Below are 7,836 nucleotides of genomic sequence, written 5' to 3' on the forward strand. Positions count from 1 at the left end.
AATTGCCATTCTGACTGGTGTGAGAAGAAATCCTAGAGTAGTTTTGATTTGCATTTCTCTAATTACTAGAGATGTTGAACATTTTTTCATGTATTTGTTGATTAATGTGTATCTTTTTCTGAGAAGTGTCTCTTTAGCTCCTTAGCCCATTTATTGATTGGGCTTTTTCCCCCCCTTTGGTGTTAAGTATTTTAAGTTCTTTATATATCCTGGGGATTAGTTCTATATCTGACATGTGTGTGGCAAAAATATGTTCCCCAAATGTAGGCTTTCTGTTCACCTTGTTGATTGTTTCTTTTGCTGAGGAAAAAGCTTTTTAGTTTCAATCCATCCCATTTATTGATTCTTGATTTTATTTCTTGTATTTTAGGAATCTTGTTAAGGAAGTTGGGGCCTAATCCAATGTGATGAAAATTTGGTCCTACTTAAAAACTAGGGATAGTAGGAACATACCTCAACATTGTAAAACCTATGCTAAACCCAAGGCCAACATCATTCTAAATAGAGAAAAATTAGAAGCATTCCCTCTAAAAACTGGGACAAGACAGGGATGCCCTCTTTCACCACTTTTATTCAACGTCACCCTTGAAACTCTAGCCAGAGCAATTAGACAGATGAAAGAAATTAAACATTAGACAAATAGGAAAAGAAAACTCAAAGTGTAAATATTTGTTGATGTCATGATTCTATACTTAGAGGATCCAAAAAACTCCACCGGAAAACTTCAAGAATTGATAAATTAATTCAGCAAGGTAGCAGAATATAAAAACCAATGCTGATAGATCAAATGTGTTTCTATACATCAGTGATGAGTCCTCTGAAAGAGAAATTAGGAAAATCACCCCTTTCACAATAACCTCAAAAATAAATAAATAAAATACTTGGGAATCAATTTAACAAAAGAGGTGAAATACCTCTACAATGAAAACTACAGAATACTAAAGAAAGAAACTGGAGAAGAACTTAGAAGATGGAAAAATCTTCCATGCTCTTGGATAGGCAAAATTATATTGACAAAATAGCCATACTGCACAAAGTGCTATACAGATTGAAAGTGATATATTCTGTGTAACTGTCCTATGAAGTGCTTGTTCTTTTCCTTTGCCCATTTATTGATTGGGTTATTTGTTTTTTGGGTGTTAAGTTTCTTGAGTTCTTTGTATAACCTGAAGATTAATGCTTTATCTGAGGTGCAGATGGCAAAGATTTTCTCCCATTCGGTAGGCTCTCTGTATACATTCTTGATTGTTTCCCTTGCAGTGATGAAGATTTTTAGTTTGATTCCTTCCCATTTGTTGATTCTTGATTTTACTCTTGTGCTTTAGGAGCCTTATTGAGGAAGTCAGTTCCTAAGCTGACATGATGGAGAGTTGGACCTACTCTTTCTTCTAGTGAGCACAGGGTCATCATCTTCTGTCTTTGTGAGGGGTCAGGTTGCAGAAGTATATGCACAGACCTAAGACTCATACATTTTGCTATTTAATTTTACTGCCAAAGAAAAAGAGAGCTATAAACAAATATTGGATTATAGTTAGTGAAATGCATGCTGAAGTATTTATTGGAAATATGGTTACATTAAAATTTATCAATAAAATAAGATCCATCAGTGGAAAGGATCAAAAGATGAACAGATACATAAGAAAGAAAATATTATAAAATATTAATTGTACAATCTAGTCAGTAGTTAAATGATTCTTCATTGCAGAAATCTTTCAACTTTTCTCTATGTATTGAAATTTTCATAATAAGATATTGGGGGGAACTCCACTGAAAAACACTGAAGTACAAAAAATAGAAAAAAAGCATTTTTCACACACACACACACACACACACACACACACACAAAAACAAGGAAATAAGTACAATCACAAACCACAAAGCATGAAACATGATTGAATCTGGGGACCAAAAGGGCATGCACTTCCCAAGAAAAATTGATACAGAAAGATAAATACCAAGTCATAGCCTCTTGAAGTTGCTGAACTTCAAGGATAAAACAAAATAAATCAGGGAAAAGAAATGCAAGTTGACTTCATACTTCTTCACCTAAAATAGTATGACAGATAACAGTAAAGAAGTGTAAACAGCCTGGCTGTCCTTCAATTAAAGTGAAATAAAATTACCAACAACACAGACACTCAAAAGTAAATGAGAATTCACTGTTTAGCTACGGTTGGTGGTTCATGCTTGTAATCCCCACTACTTTGGAGGCTGAGACAAGAGGATCAAGAGTTCTAGGTCAGACTAGGCAATTTAGTGAGACCCAGTTTCAAAAACAATTAAAACATTTCATTGTTTGCTGGGTATTGAGCTTCCTTATAAAACTGAGTAAATCTAGTCAACTTTGAGTTGAATCAACACAGTTGGAGCCAGGTACAGTGGTGCATGCCTATAATCCCAACAATTTGGGAAACTGAGGCTGGAGGATCACAAGTTAGAGGCCAACTTCAGCAAATAGGCCATAAACAACTTAGTGAGATTTTGTCTCAAAAAAAAAAAATGAAAAAGGATTGAGGCTGTAGCTCAGTGGTAACATGCTTCTGGATTTAATCCCTAGTACCAAAAAATAAAAGAAAACATAGATGGAAGGGTTTGGGGTGTAGCTCAGTGGCAAAGCATTTGTCTAGAAGTAGACAAATGCTGGGAAAAAACAGGGTGGAAATAATAACTTGGTAAAAAAAAAAAGATACTTTTAAAGAACCGGTTGAAACCTTTAACACAATATGATATGAAATAGACATATTCAAAGATGGTGCTTGAGAACACCACCACCTTACTCAGACTTCTTTATCATAGTTTTATTTGAAAATCTACTGCATCCGAATAGGAACTATAGTCACGAGGGATAAAAAGATCACAACATAAAAAGGCACCCATTAAGAAATGTTGCTCCCATCACATTCTCCATCAGTCCTATCTCACTCCTTATTTAGGAAACCACTGTTGCTGGTGCCTTGGTTTATCCAGTATTTTTTATGCACAAAGAAAGTAAATCTGAAGGTTATTTTTATTTTCCCCCTTCCATCCACAAAAATGAAACACACCATATACACTGTTGTGTACCTTGCCTTTTCCACAACCATTCATGTTAGAGTTGTGTCCATGTCAGGACATGTGGCTTGTCTTCTGTCTAGTCAGCCTGGCATTGTTGTGACCAAAAGACCTGACAAGAACAACTTAGAGGAGAAAATGTTTATTTTGGCTCACAGTTCCAGAATTTCAGTCCATTGTTGGCCAATTCCGTAGCTCTAGGCCTGAGGAGATGGAGAACATCATGGCAGATGGGCATAACAGAGGAAAGCAGCCCGGGACATGGCAGAGAGAGAGAGAGAGAGAGAGAGAGAGAGAGAGAGAGAGAGAGAGAGAGAGCGCAGGAGCAGGGAGAGAGACAGAGGGAGCACACTCTGTTCACCAGGGACAAAATATAAACTCCAAAGTCACATCCCCAGTGACCTACTTCCTCCAGCTACAGGCCCTACCTGCCAACAAAACATTCCACCGGAAAACTTCAAGAATTGATAAATCCATATCAGTGGGTTAATTCACTGATCAGGTTGTAACTTTCCTGATTTAATCATTTCACATCAGAATATTCTTGCTTTGTCTCACATATTAGCTATTGGGGAAACCACATATCCATTTATAACATTCTCATTCCCAATTTTTTAAAATTTTTGTTTACTCATAATACTTGTATGCATGTATGCAGTACTGTGTGATGTTTTAATATGTGTATATATTGTATAATGACAATATCAGGGTAATTAGCATACCCATCATCTCATACATTTGTCATTTCTCTGGGATGAGAACATTCAAAGTTCTCCCTTTTAGTTATTTTGAAATAGACAGTGCAATATTGTTACTTGGCAACTCTAATGTGCAGTAGAACCAGAAATTATCATTTCTACTGTTTAACTATAATTTTTACCCTCTCACCAACCTTTCTCCAGTTCCCCTATCTGGTACCCTCCCCAGCCTCTGGTAATTACTCTTCTGCTCTTCTGCTCTGCTACGAGATCAGCTTTCTTAAATTGTACCAATGAGTGAGATTATGTGATATTTGTCTTTCTGAGCCTGGCTTATTTCATTTAACATAATGTCCTCCTGTCTTATCCATGTTGCCATAAATGACAGTCTGTCTTTCTTTTTGTGGTTGAACAATATTCCATTGTGTGTATGTATCATATTTTCTTTATCTGTTCATCTGGGGACTTTTAGGTAGTTTCCATATCTTGGCTACTGTGAATAGTGTGGTAATAAACATGGAAGAGCAGATATTTCTTTAACATATTGATTTCCTTTCCTTTGGAGATATACCCAGTAGTAAGGTTGCTGGATCATATGGTAGTTCTATTTTTAATTTTTCCAGGAACCATCAAACATTTTCCCATATGGCTTCTATTTTATTTTATTGAGGTGAAATCATATAACATGCAATCAGCCATTTTAACTTCAGAATTCTGTAGTATCACAATATTTTACAACTACCAGCTCTTTCTAGTATCGAAGTTTTTATCATCCCATAAAACATCCTAAACCCCTTAAGTAATCATACTCCACTTCCATTTTTCCTCAGGCTCTGGTGATCTTTAATCTGTTTTCTGTTTCTGTGAATTTGCCTCTCCTCATCATATCCTGTAAAAGGAACCATATGTAAACCTTTGTGTCTGACCTCTTTCACATAACATAATATTTTTGAGGATCATCCAAGTTTGTAGCATATGTCAGTACTTCATTTCTTTTCATGGCTGAATAATGGCCCATTGTATGGATGTGCCACATGCTGCTCTCCATTCACCTCTTGATAGGCACCTAGGCTGTTTAGACACCTTTTGGCTCTTATGAATAATGCTGCTATAAATATTCATGCGTGAGTTTCTGTGAACATTTTTTTTTCTTCTTTTCAAATGACTTTTTTGTTCTCATACATTTTTTTTTCACATAACTTTAGAATAACCTTGTGAGTTTTCAAAGAATCAAGCTAGAATGTTAGTCCTGGAATTCAAATTGCATTAAATCCATATGGGCGGGGAATATGTTTATCCACTGCAATTTTTTTCCTCTGGGAACTTATTTTTATTTACTTATGTCTTTTACATTTTGTGGTAAAGCTCAGAGACTTTTTTCATGTTGGTAAACACTTGTCATTAGTCTTTGAAGAGCAATTGAGCTATGGGCACTCAGAAGCCACCTGCTACCATCTGGTCAGTTATTGACTCAGATAATGCAGTGGCAAACTCATGGTCAAACTCTCACCTGTTGTACTTTGGAAGGCAGGCTGCAAGGCGCTGTAGGGTAAATGTAGGAAGATTGTAGCTGTTGGCATATGTTGGCTATTCACTTTAATGGCCTCCTGTGAAAGAGACAAACTCAGAAGGAAGCCAGCAGGGGAGAAACCTCCTGGAGCAAAGAACTTCAGATGAGCAAACTGCTCTGCCTGAGCAGGGGGCCTGGCTAATCCTCCCCAGCAGGATTTCATAATTGCTATGGAACAGTGACTGATGAATGCTCTCATTATCCCTCTCTGAAAGGAAGAGTTCAGTCATCACCATCCCACTGTTTCTCCATCATCAAGCTCTGGCAGCAAATTTTTTTTTTTCTATTTAGAAAAAAAAAATTTCACTGGTTCACAAGAAGCCACATCCAGACCCCATAGGGGTTCCATTTCACCCAGAGATCCTGAACCAGGAGCTGGCGTATTACCTGGATGAGACCTTAGAATATCTTCTTGGGAAAGGGCTGAAGAGTTTTCTGTAAGAAAAGAAGAATGAGAATTGATGTTAAGAAGCAAAAGAGTAGACTTCAGCTCGGTCGATCAATATCCTGCCAAATAGCCGTTGTCTCCTTTATCTGCTTCTTTCTAACTAAAACCAACACAAGTTCTTCTCTGAAAGGCAATGCATGCAGATAAAATTCTATTTCTTTGTCTCCCTTGAAGCCAGGAGAGGATAATGAAAAGCAAATGAAAATCACCGGGTGGGGCCTCTGGAGAAGTCTCTGCAGGCAGCTGATCTCCTGAGAAAGAATGTCCTTTCCCCCTTCCCTTTCCTTTCTCCTTCCTTTTGTCTGAAAGATTTTGGTGCAGTGGCAAACTGGTACTTGTTGCTTCTAATCTCCTTCTTGTGTGTCTTCCTATATTTCAAAGCTAGAAAGGATCTTGCCCAGTTTTCTGACAGCTGTGGATTTCTGTGTGGTGAGTGTTTGACCCACCAGGTGCATAAGCGGGCGATTTGGCAGGCAGGTGTGCATAACACAGAATGCAGAAGTGTTGTTCCAGCTGTTTTTGCTGGCAAGCCCCTTGTGCTTGTGTGGAAGAATTACCCAAAGACTTTCTGTTAAGAGTCATGGGTGGAGACTGAAGCAAAACCATTTGGTTTTTAAGACAGCAACAGTGGCACAAGCTTCCCAATTATTGCAGGACTGTGAGGATATGTGATTGGAGACAGTCTGTGCAGTAGCCAGCAAGTAGAGGGGCAGCTTCCCAATCAGGTAAACAGCTTCTTTATCCCAGAAAGGGTGATAGTTCCCATGGTGGCTCAGTTCCTTCAGGTGACTTTGGGAATTGGTCCTGAAATCTTAACCCAGAGCTTGTTTTATTAGCCTGGCCTCTGATTTTATAAACCCTTTCATATGCCAGAACCTAGTTATATAAGTCTAAACCAGCCACAGTGAATTCAGTTTTCCACAATCAAAAATTGATGAACACGAATGTGATGTGATGGGGAAAACTGGAGCAACCGTCCTGGCCCATGACATAAATGGGAAGATGAACCTACAGCCAAGATGGTGGAGTAGAGTAGGGGAAAGGCGAAGGGGGCCCAGGAACCACCGCTTTAGCCTTCACAGAACACCACTTCCTGTATTAAGTTACTCTTACTCCAAGTCTCTGCTTATAGTTTATCGAAATAACTATCTTATAACATTCATTCTAGTTAGTTTTTGTTGCTATTATTAGTTAGGCCTTTCCCCCTACTATTTCTAACAACCATTAAAAAAAAAAAAAACATGTTCATTATCTATAGTCTTTAATTATTGTTTTTAATCCATTTAACCTCACACAGTCTCTTATTCATACTAACAATTTTGCAGTGAATTCCCTTGGATTATATTTCTCTTACAACCCACTAGAAAAGTGAGAGGAAAAGGGAAAGTCCACATAGTTATATACTCATATTTTTAATTTCTTCTATAAACCTGACTGAAGTAGTCTATGATTTTCATATAACTTCATATTTATCTTATTAGGCAAAATATATCCCAAAGCTTATGTGTTTATTTTATTAAAAACAATTCCACATTGTTAGTAAGACACACTCAATATTTATAAACGAATGCTTCTAGTTACAGCTGTCCTACTAAATTAGGAAGATAAAAATATTCCCTAACTATGTTTGCCAAATTGCAGATGGTCGGCCTTCCAAGGAATTAATAAGTGGATGTTTCCTTTCTTTCAATAAATATGATAACTGTGGAACCAGCTGTAAGGAGGCTTTTTGTGATAAGATGACTACTTCATTGTGCATTATCTTCCTTTGGACCAAACAGTGAGGATGGCAAGGCAGGAGGACCAAACATCACCCATTCAGTCACCAAAGGTTTTGTTCCTTTGACACATCACTCATCTGCGTCCCAAATTTTAAATAAGGTGACTTACTTTTTCTAGCTCTAAAATTCTGTTTCATAGCTATCTATTGAATTTTGCCTCAGAGATATTGCAAATACACAAGTGTTTGTGACAAAGTGTAAGATAAGTATTTTTAATAAAAAACATCAAACGTAAAATACTAAAATGAAATCCAAGAAAAAGCCTACTAAATTATACCTCCTGCTTCA

General features: G+C 37.2%; 1 long non-coding RNA gene across 1 annotated transcript; it reads right to left on the reverse strand.

Annotated features, from left to right (window-relative positions):
* Positions 1-3,031: 3,031 nt before the first annotated feature.
* On the reverse strand, positions 3,032-5,760 carry LOC144251981 (uncharacterized). Its single transcript, XR_013342847.1, has 3 exons — positions 5,707-5,760; positions 5,260-5,356; positions 3,032-3,254 (listed from the first exon to the last, which is right to left on the reverse strand). It is a non-coding gene; the product is annotated as an uncharacterized LOC144251981 (long non-coding RNA).
* Between the last annotated feature and the right edge of the window lie 2,076 nt (positions 5,761-7,836).

Source organism: Urocitellus parryii, unplaced genomic scaffold (assembly GCF_045843805.1).
Source record: "Urocitellus parryii isolate mUroPar1 unplaced genomic scaffold, mUroPar1.hap1 Scaffold_35, whole genome shotgun sequence".
Taxonomy (NCBI): domain Eukaryota; kingdom Metazoa; phylum Chordata; class Mammalia; order Rodentia; family Sciuridae; genus Urocitellus; species Urocitellus parryii.